The sequence below is a fragment of the Bombyx mandarina genome, chromosome 17 (genome assembly GCF_030267445.1).
Source record: "Bombyx mandarina strain Sakado chromosome 17, ASM3026744v2".
Classification (NCBI taxonomy): Eukaryota; Metazoa; Arthropoda; class Insecta; order Lepidoptera; family Bombycidae; genus Bombyx; species Bombyx mandarina.
The window spans coordinates 9896889-9908248 of record NC_143223.1 but is presented as its reverse complement, the minus strand read 5'-3'; the positions used below and the strand labels follow the sequence as shown (position 1 = coordinate 9908248).

At 36.1% G+C, this 11360-nt stretch overlaps 1 protein-coding gene across 2 annotated transcripts in view; it reads left to right on the top strand.

Moving 5' to 3' along the window:
- Positions 1-6941: 6941 nt before the first annotated feature.
- Positions 6942-11360, top strand: part of LOC114240617 (sodium-independent sulfate anion transporter) — a 58871-nt gene continuing 54452 nt past the window's right edge. Inside the window, exon 1 of one of the 2 annotated variants that reach the window (XM_028171233.2) lies at positions 6942-7129. The gene's annotated coding sequence lies outside the window, so the exon portion shown is untranslated. Of the gene's footprint in view, positions 7254-11360 lie in introns of both variants that reach the window. The other variant, XM_028171234.2, reaches the window with a different exon arrangement.

Below are 11360 nucleotides of genomic sequence, written 5' to 3'. Positions count from 1 at the left end.
TACTTTGTTTTATTTGAGAACAAGAAACGTGAAAATCCTTTCGCTTTCAACAACTATGTAACCTTTCGGAGCATTTCGTATTTAATGTAATGTTTAATGGGAACGTGACTATAACAACCTAATGGTTTTTACTAATCACTCTCAGCTAATAGTGTGCAGGGTAATAAGAAAACGCAACAAATACTTTGATACATAAACAGGTATTGGCTATTTATCGTTTGTTTCGCCTGTACTTTTTATAAATGTTTTTGACGTGAGAACGTCTTATAATTCGATGGAGCCGGCTGCACGCACGAAAAAAAATGACTCATGCGGCGTTACCTCGCTCTGAGGCGTTCCATTTAAGGCTTGAAGTGCAAAAGAGCGCGCTACGAGCGACAAAGAGGCACAATCGGCCTCCGCGTTCGGCAGCGTTCGACATCTGTCTCTCTCCTACTTGAGAACGACGCATCCGCGTGGACAGCTGCTATACAATAATACATTTACATGTTTTCGTCAAGTATGAAGTTCAGTGAAAAGTGAATGTGGTGTCAATTGTTTATAGCAACGATAATTGCGATAATTGAAAAATGAAACCATTCCATCAGTATTTTCTTATGACGCTGTCACGTTCAACTATCGTCAGTAACTTTACAGACAACCGATTTTTTTTTTCTTTCGAATCTGTGATAGGCATTTTTTGACATTCATTAGGTATAATAAATGAGACGCAAGTTGAAATAAACAATTTTGTATATAAAATGATTTTTGTCCAAATGAGTTGATTTGTAAAAATGTCGGATATTTTTGTGTGAAACTTTAGGAACATGAATCTAAAATTTTAATTAAATATTTAGTCGATTTATTCTTGTGTGAACGTAAAATTGCGATAACCTAGAATTATAGATAAATATTAATTTAGAACAAATTTTGACAAAACCGCCGAACATTCGCAAATATAAATTTGAAATACCTAAAAAAAAATAATGTTTAATACATTTTTAAGCTATTGACATCTATAGTTTAAGTTTAATGATTAGATTTTATTTTGAAATTATCAAAACAAACCGTTTTCACAGTGAAGCTTCATTGTGAAACGCTTCTTGGTTGACTAACTTCGTTCGTCAACTGTTTATTGACTATTGCATAATTTCTCAGTCGCATTATTAACCTTGTCGACGTTTTCTATCAAGGGACCCTATTAAGTTGATTATTTTAATGAATTAAATTATTCAAATATAGCGCGGTATAGATGTAGAAATTTAAAAAAGCGAAGCATTGCTATTGCTACAGCTCGGAGACGCGTCCCGGCATGATCTCGCCTCTTGCGGACGCTGTAAAAAGGGTGACGGACCTTCGAGGCGATTCGCAAGTTCCTCGAACTGGGTGAATCGTGACCGATTATGTCATATCTTCCGGGCTAGGAAGGTGTTCACGGTTGTTTCGGTTTCAACCTGCACCTCGTCGTGCGAAGGGAGCCGACGTCAGATGCCACCACTGCAGTGGCTGTGACGCAGACGCGGAGCTGCCGACTTTTGTGGCTTCGGTGCTCGGCAGAGAAGAGTCCTGGCAGGCTATAGTTGACTTTAGCAAGTTCAACAATTCGCGGGAGGATGCGGTCGTGAGTGGATAGTCTCCTCCCGATGATGTTCACGGGGCGACCTGACCCGATCGCCCTTTGTACCGCGGAGACTGGCGTTGCTGGTCGTCGACTATCGTCTCGACGACCCGCTGTTCGGGCGTCCGCGGGCTGAGGCCGTGGGTCTCGTTGTAGTATTGATCGCGGGAAACTCTACTCTGCCCGGGTTCTGACCCCGGACGGAGATCGGACGTTGGGCGAGAGAGTGCAAGGGAAGTCGTTTAGTGGGTAGGGTCCTAAAACATACTTCGGCCCGCGGGCCGCTTCCAATGTCTTCAGATCGCCAAGACAAGATCGTCCACCTACCTAAGCAATTTTTTTTAAGGGATTTTATGACCTGGTAACTAAGACCTTTAGGTCATGTCTTATTTCAATTCTTAATCTTATTTTTATGAATAATGATAATATGGAGTGAAATGAAATGAAATGAAGATGATTAAGTTAAGACATTAATCAACTGGTATGAAATGAAATGAAATGAGATGAGATGATATGGGATGAAATTTAAAAAAAAAAATAAACAACTACCCGCTCTAACTATACCATTAGTACTTATTTTATGCATTTTTCTTTCAATACGTGACTTGTTCCTTCAAGGTGAAGTGGACAGAAAAGACGATAGCTGTCTCAATTTTAAACTACATGGATCTTAGAAACATAACTGCGACGAGCGTTGTACATGTATACATACATAGGTACCTACCTAGTTTTGAGGCAGGCACAGCGTTGCATGGCACGTTTTACTTCGAGCAACTAATCAAAGGGCTTAACAAGTAATGAATATTTTACATGTTAATAGCGTCTTAAATAGTAATAGCATTTACAAATGATTAGTCTTAGTATCTAAACAATATCGTTACTTAGCTGTTTTAACACGCTTTTATTAGCTTGGCAGGTTTGTATGTAACGGAATCTTTGAAAGTCATTTCCAACGACTTAAAGACGTCCAATCAACTTATAAGATCACACGGATCAAGGACCGATTACAATATAACCATTCTATAACTTTGCACTAATATCCTGACCAGTATCAAAAGGACAATGAAAAAAGAAAAAAATAATTTGTAGTTATAATATATGAATAAACTAATCGCAAAGACAAGCACACACAGCCCTATTAGACAGCAAGATCGCCTGCATACTCATGAGACTACAAGGCACACTTAATGTTATCATGTTATGACTTAGGTAGTTACGTTGGCGATTTGTAATAGCAAACAAATCGCGTTCGATAAATACTATTAGCCATTAGCTTAGTAAATCAATCGTTTTCCATGTGATGCCTAGAATAGTATCAACCTATCTCATTCTGTAAGTATCGTAAAGGTGACTAAGGCTGATCCAAGAATTGGCTGCAGGGTTCTCTGAGTGTTATACCGCATGCATACTTCAATTACTAAACTAACTAAACGGTATTTACTGAGGGTATTGTGAGCCCTTTCGAGCCTGAAATACCACGTTCAGGGGCTGTAAGTAGTAATAGTACGGTCCGCGTTAAGGGGCTGCAAGTCTCAGGGTGTGAGATGATATTTACTTCTTTTTTTTCTTTTTTGTTCCTACCTATGCTGATAACCTTGAGAGGCTATTTCAGCTTCTCCGTGACGTGTAGGTGAGCTCACGGGGCTCTAACCGGGTGTGTTGCTAACACTGGCCCTAACAAGAATCTAAGTCATCTTGAACCTGTGACGTAAACATGAGAGATCGCACGAGAACAGTGGTATGCGTATTAGTAAAAAATTTACCTTGGGCTTGTTTGCCTATCTACGCTAATGACACACTTACTGTCGCTTGAAAGGAGAATAATGTAATGTTTATCCATGCCATGTGCAGTCATCAATAGTTAATACGCAAGGCCGTGTATTGTGAATTCTTTACGCATAGCATGCGACCCACTGACTCGGATTGTCCTTGATAGATCGCAGATCAATTATTTTGGTCAGCCTTTACATTTTGCCGATACAATGATACAATTTGCAGAGCAAACACTACCCGATTTTCTAATCTAAATTTCAGAAAATATTCACTCCGCTATTTCGTAGATACTTGTAAAGTTATCTACCTATTTACTGTGATATAAAAGAGTAGCTAAAGAGTCGTATACGTACCGGAACGAAAAACATTGAACAGACTACTCACACTTCTAATGCACAGTTCATCTTTTATGGAAACGTTTTACCCGGGTCCAGCGACTGACCTGCCGTAGTGGCGGTTCCCGTGTAGGTAGCTTGGTTGACAGGCAATATCCGGATGATCCATTGTTCACCTCATTGTGGATTCTGAACGGGCGATTCGCTCTAACCTCTCTTTCATCTAGCCCTTGCTCACGGGGGAAATAAGAAAAACTCTATATAAAGAAAAAAAAAAGCGCACTAGATTAAACGATGCTGTGGGAACCTTTATAGAGATCTCAATTCATTATCCGTTCATTTCTATTGGCGAGGATTTATTTCTTCATTCCTTATTTATTGATTTGTTATCCAGTACTTTTAATTCTATATGATACTTGAGTGTTTTGTTTTAGATTTGAATAGTTAATCGCAGAATAAAAATATATGCCTTTTATAGAAAAGAGATTATTAATCTGTGATTAAAAGTGATTATGAAAACAATATCCGTAGATTTTCAAATTCAAATTATAATCTCTTAGGATAATAAAAATCGTAGATAGTACATAAAATTAAGATTAAACGATCTCCTTCTAATACATGAGTTACAAGGCTTTCAACAAATTAAACTATTTTAATAAATCACATCTTCCTAAGTACTTTCCCTTGAGTGCTCTTAGAAGCTATCTTAGTATTGACTTAGCGTTAGTACTTTAAGGAATGTTGAACTCGTTCAGACTATCGGGCTATTGGAATTTAGTGGTAACTCTGTTGAAAAGCTTTAATTTACTTTAGAGTAAGAGGTTTTAAGCACGAAAGCAATAAAAACAGAATATCTTCAATGGTAACTTTTTGACAATTTTGTGTTAATTTTCTGCAAATATCAATATCGTAATTTTTTAATCTTGAGTTACGATTTACAATTTAACGATCTGTGAAACAATCTACCGTGTAGAGATCGTTTCAGAACGTTACAGAGAAATATACAATACTATTTTTATTACCTAATCGATAAGCATTCGTATTTTGCACGCGTCTTAAGTTTAATAAAATCTTGCAGAAAGCAATACAAAATCACATTGCATTCGCCAACCGCAGTTGCCAATGGTATGGTATTTTGTGAGCCAGCACAGGTAGGTAGCCCATTCTGTCCATTTTTGCTGGGAAGTCAAGTCTGTCAATTTACCCAGAGCATATAATCGATCATCTAGACTAGACCTAGACCAAGGTAGAGCCTTTTTCATCGATTTCGGGATGACCTCTTCGGATTATGATTATAATGTTCACCGCGGTCGCCTCTCATAGATTTCCCAGATTCGGTCCCGGTGGGGCTCGGATGCTCAGGCTATAAATGCAGGGCATATGGTTAGTTGGTCTCTCAAACATCCAAGATTGGGAATCTCACATACCACTGCACCCCTTTAATGTGGCTATCTCGTGCAAGGTTTAGTCGTCAGTCTAAAAAAAGTTAAACCTGCATAACATAAAGCTCACGAGTGTTCATGATTTCTAAAGATATGTATCGTAAAATAAATATTTATATATTGTATAAAAATTTGTAATCACCTACAGCTATATAGTAAATATTATTATATGTAGTCCCCTTGCGAAAGTTCCCATTGTTATTGTTATTCTTATTGGTATACAAGAAACTCGGGCTTCCTGATCCCCATTCTGTTTGGAATTCGGATGCTACTCTCGAAACTAATCGAAGTAAATATTTCTTTAGGTTCAAAAACACCTGAACCCTTCACATTGAGATTGCTCGTTTTGCTGTGAATTTGTTTTTCATTGTACCATGAAGAGACTACGGGTTTTATTTTATTTTTCGAGTACCATATTAGTAGACTGTGGATTTTTTCCTATATTTAAATTAGACCAACAATATTTAGTAACGAATATAGGTACAATTGATGCTCTTGTAATTGTCTATATATATTTTTGTTTTTTGTTTTATATTTCTACCGAATCTGGTTTTTTTTTGATCAGGAGGAAATCTCTGGACTTCTACCCTCTACTGAGTATGGCGGGCGGGGCATGTCATTAGCCCCCCCCCTTCGGGATGCCGGATTCGCCGTATAAATACCCCGCTGGGTCAGAACCAGCATGGGTCAAGGATAGCCGGCCTTCCATCACCCGGATGCTCTTTTGTAAAACGCGTGCAGAGCAACCGTATCTGGGTAGGCGAGTTCACAGCCCGCTAATGCTTAGTGCTTCCTGTAACACAACGTCACGTCACCACGTCAAAGATTCCATTGTCTGTTACGTAAAAATGGCAGTAAAAAAAATTTAGCCACTGCGAAGAGCTGGTAGAAAGATTGAGAGTCTAAGCTGTTCTCATATTGTCTCTGTAAATGCAGGCACATGACGTCATGAACTCCTTTGCATTCAGAAAATTAAGGCATGGAAAAGCACTCATTAAATTACCTAAAATATGCTTTGATATAATTGATGTTCGTTATTTCAAGATTTTCTTTTTAAATTAGGGTTTATTTCGTATTTGTTAGTTTTATTTTATTTTCACAATAAATAAACTGTAGTCTAGTAATTCAATGTGATTTTTACTTGTAACACAACACTGCTATTGAAATTATTTTAACACGATGTCCTTACGCTAAAATCAACTTACAGTTCCATTATATATTAGGTGGTATCAGACACTGGCATATTTCTGTCGCGCTATAGTGGAAAGTCAATCTTTGGACGTGGTAGCTGATAGGATTAGGAAGAGAATTCATGAGTCATGTAGGTACTTTGAGTAAGTCAGAGTAGCTTACCCTTGTTTTCTTTACAATAGTCGAACTGCCTATTATACATGTAAGACCATTGGGTCTAAATAGTTCTTGTACTAATGAAAAAATGGAATTGGGAAGACTCCCAATTGGCAGACGCCAAAGCTAAAGTGTTCTAAGCTAAATAAACATAAAAAATACAAATTATTTTTTCTTAACTTGAGTATTTAGGTCACTCATACGAGATTATTACTCTATTTAAAGGACAGAAGAACCTACATAACATTTAATTTTATAAAGTGTAGTGAAGTCAATATTTATTTTTATTTATGTAATGACTTTTATTGATATTGATATTTGATATTAAGAATATAAATGATGTGGATACTCGAAACATATGTGAACGTATCCAAATAACGTACCGATAATGAGTTACAGGTATAATTGTAAATTTTAAATTAAGCACAATTTTTGGCCGAGCCTGTCATACTTGTAAACAAAATCATTGAGTGTGACTGGGAAATTAACAGATTGCGAGATTATTGTAGTCGCACTGCTAGGAGTATGCTTAGGAGGCAGTTTGTGAAATGCCGTCGTCCTACGCGCAGTTTAAAATGTTGAAGGCGCATGCGCGCGCTACGATTTAAAGAAATTAAAAACGCGGGAAAAGTGAAGTATGTAAATTGTCGTTTTTAAATCAACATGATTTTATTTTAAAACACTTATATTTTAATGTAATTTAAACTATGCTATGTTTTCGTGAATGCTTATATTAAATTTGTCATTAAAATCTTCGAGGTGAGCTATCGTTAATGTTTTTACGTGTAAATAAATTTCGTCCTGGTATGTATGTTAATGATTGAAGTTTGATTACTTTATTAAGTCGTTAACAGTCTGGTTGCACCACTTTAAATTCTTGATGAATAGTTTATGAATACTATGTTTATACAAAGTGTATACTTTGCTAATCCAGTAAATCTGTAAGCCCAGTGGTACAGGCCAAGACTCTAACTTTCAACCTCTTGATTGAGTAATTTTAAGAGCGTATTAACAAATGAGTCGTCTATTATCAAAGGTGGCAATCTGTGCATTTGGACAAAAAAATTTTATTGATATGTCAATACAGATTTATTTGAATATAATCGTCTCCTTCAAAGAATACGGTTCAAAACCTGCATTAAATAAAGGTTAATAGTTAACCTGTTATTTATCTTTATTTATTATTTATCTAAGATGTCGTTCCGAAGAGTTTTGTGACTGCCAATGGAATACAAAGTCAATAATTCGTTTTTCTGATTTACCAATCATTGTCCAAAAGTCAGATTGCCGCCTTTGATAATAGTCGACTCAAATACGTGTTAATGACAAACTGAAGCATCGATGGTTTAATGAACTTTAATAGGTTGCACGCGAGGTGTCCTTGTACCAAGTCATGCTATGCCATCTGCCGCGGCTTAAATAAATATGCATCTAATATTGTTCGTGAGACACCATTTAACAAGTTTGCATAATTACTGGTACCGACAGAGTGCAGGGTAAAAATGTATCATTACCCTACCGATTTCTGCGGTGAAGCAAATGTAATGTAAAAACTGAGACTTAGAACTCGTGTCTCAAGGTGAATGACATCTATAAGCTCCGGTAAGCACTTAGCACCAGGTGGGGCGTGATCTCGTCCACCCAACTAGGCAATAAAATATACAGTCAAACCTGGGTAAGTGAGAACTGGATAAGTAAGAAAGCTCTATAAGTGAGAGTAATAGCAAGGACCCGTCATTTTAAGCTCCCAAAACCTCTATTAGCGAGAAACAGAAACCTCTGTAAGAGAGAGTCGTTTTTTCCTCATGGACCTCCGTAAGTGAGACTGCTACCTATCTATACCTCTATAAGCGACAGCCGAGCTTTATTTATTTATTTATATTATTTAGGAGGAACAAATGACAAAACAAATTACAAATTTAACATCTACTATTTTATGACTCATTTTTAACTTTCGTGGAACTTCATTTTCGTGGATCATTAAAGTCATAAACTTAAAATAGTGAATGCATTTGAATGCGTAAAATCACGAATCGAAATTCAGAGGGAGCATTAGCGAGAAACTCGGGTTAGTGAGAAACCTCTATAAGCAAGAATGAGATTGTGCTCTCTTGAACTCTCGCTTATCCAGGTTTGACTGTATATAATTTTTTATTGCCTTCGCAGGCAGATGAGCATACGGCCCACCTGATGGTAAGTGGTCACCGTCGCTCATGGACGTCAGCAATGCCAGGGGCAGAGCTAAGCCGCTGCCTACCATAAAGTACTCTCCGCAAGCCTCGTTTGAAGAAGGACATGTCATAGCGCTCGGAAAACACCGTAAAATAATTATATTATTAATTTTAAAATTAAATTTAAGAGTATTTGCTCCGTGTACAAATTTTCATTGTCAATATTTCGTCGTCTAGTTGTTTGCCCCTCTTGAAACGTTCACCTTTTATTCAAATGAGAGTAGTTTTACATTGTAAATATATATTTTTTAGACTAATTTGAAGGTTTTTGAAAGCACATTGAATTAATAAGATACGAAATAACAGCGAATTTTTACAAGGTTTCATTTTTATTAAAATTGATTTGTAGATGAGCTTAAGGCCGAATTTATGATAAAGAATAATGAGGATAAACTTTACAACGTGCCGTTGAAGTGAACATCTTGAGATATCAGTTCGAATATTTTTTTTATCATAAATAATACTGCGTTGATTATTTCATGGTGGATATTTATAGGGTGGTCATATTATCTTATTAGGGGAAAATAGGAGAGGATACAAATACTATTGCTTGTGAGGGACGATTAATTCTGATATCTTGAAGAAGCCAGGGTTGAAAATCGATAAGACAAATTGTGCTCAAAGTTCGACAATTCGACCAATTTTGTGTAGAATAATCGTGCTTGGGTACACTGTCTTTAATAGTACAAGGCGATTTTCATTTCAGGCGGAGCTATGGTGCAGTATAGTACTTTATTTTTAAATGGCACGAAAATTGTAACAATGATCTATTTTTTTCTGTCATATTTTTATTATACAATGCAAAAAAATACAGCGTCATTGTATATACAGCGCCGTATTTAACGTGTTGTAACTTTTTTATGTATGCGTAAGGAAACGACCTTGTTCAAAATAAAATAAGGTGATTTTATTTTTCATTAATTTATTTACTACTCAAGCTTAACACATTACATAACATACTTACTACTATCCTTAACATAATTAAAAAAATATGAAATCACAGTGGGGATTTTGTGAATTATATATTCATAAAAATATTGTATTCTTATATGTTTCGTTGACGATCTTACATCACTTAATTCACGGCTTGTTTCCATATTTAATCGGTTTAGGTAACACTTTAGTTAGAAAGGTTATGTCATCTAGTCTAAGTTGAGTAATTTTAAAATAACATAAAAAAATGAAGTCATAGTAAAATTCAGGTGCTTTCGAAAAAACTATTGTCTTTCTATTAATTTTAACTGTAACTTGCTATGTCGTTTTTATTTGAAAATAAACACAAAAGAGCCTAGTTATAAAAATATACTACATACTGCATTGAACTTAGAGCGATTTGAAAAAAAAATGTTATCCTTGTTGCAATATTGTTCAAAAATACACACAGCCTATTATTTTTCTGATACTATAAACATTTTATCCTTGCGTTTATATTGTTTACTTCTTTTACCAATTTGCATTTATAGGTATCCGCGTAGATTTACATGTTTGAATTTCCATATAGTTTAGTTCACTCCAGCGATCTTCAGGCTCGGTGGGGTGATGAGCTACGAAGGGTGGCTAGCAAGAGCCGGATGAGAGAAGCTGATGATAGTGTTCAGTGGCGTACAATTGAAGAGTCCAGCATTGAAGTTGGCTGATAATATTTTTCAAAAAACAATTCTATTTGGATAAAGAACAATTCTTAAAAATATATAATAATAGTTGACTTCAGTTGTGTTAAGAACTGTATTTTGTCCAAATAGAAAATTGTTTTTCGTTCAACGTCAATACTTTTGTAGCTGTGTAAACAATTGACATTTGCTCCGCTTGCACTAGCTTATTAATGGAAATCTAACAGTTGTGCAGACGTAGTTTCGTTCTCTTGAAAGTTGCGTTTTGTACAATGACTTCAAAAAACTTAAAGGTTCTCAATTAGACTTTTTTTTTTAAATCTGTATTATTGACCTCAGAACTTTTTTCTAGATGAACCGATTTTAAGGATGTTTTTGTGTTTGAAAGATGATACTTCTCATGTGGGTAGTCTCACTGAAATTTTATGAAGATCTCCTGAGTAGTTTTGGAGCTATTTTTATTTAATTTCCTTAAAGTCGGTTTTATTTTGCGTTAACATTTTTAGTTTACTGTCAAATAATTTGTCAACGTCAATTACTGGTGCTAGGACCTCTTGTGAGTCCGCACGGGTAGGTACCACCACCCCGCCTATTTCTGCCGTGAAGCAGTAATGCGTTTCGGTTTGAAGGGTGGGGCAGCCGTTGTAACTATACTGAGACCTTAGAACTTTTATCTTAAGGTGGGTGGCGCATTTAACTTGTAGATGTCTATGGGCTCCAGTAACCACTTAACACCAGATGGGCTGTGAGCTCGTCCACCCATCTAAGCAATAAAAAAAAACGTCCTACCTATATGCCTTATAATAATAATATGGAATACATTGATACAGATAGAGCACAGCTATTTATTATTACGCTTTATGTTGTGAATATAAATTAGGTACCTTAATGAATAAAAAAATATATTTCCAACAAATAGAATTAGTTATGCAGTCAATGTGGTTATTGTTAGAGCCTGCATTTTAAGGTCAAACAATAGACACGCGAGACAAATCCATGTTGGCCGTGTTGAATTAAGAAATTCT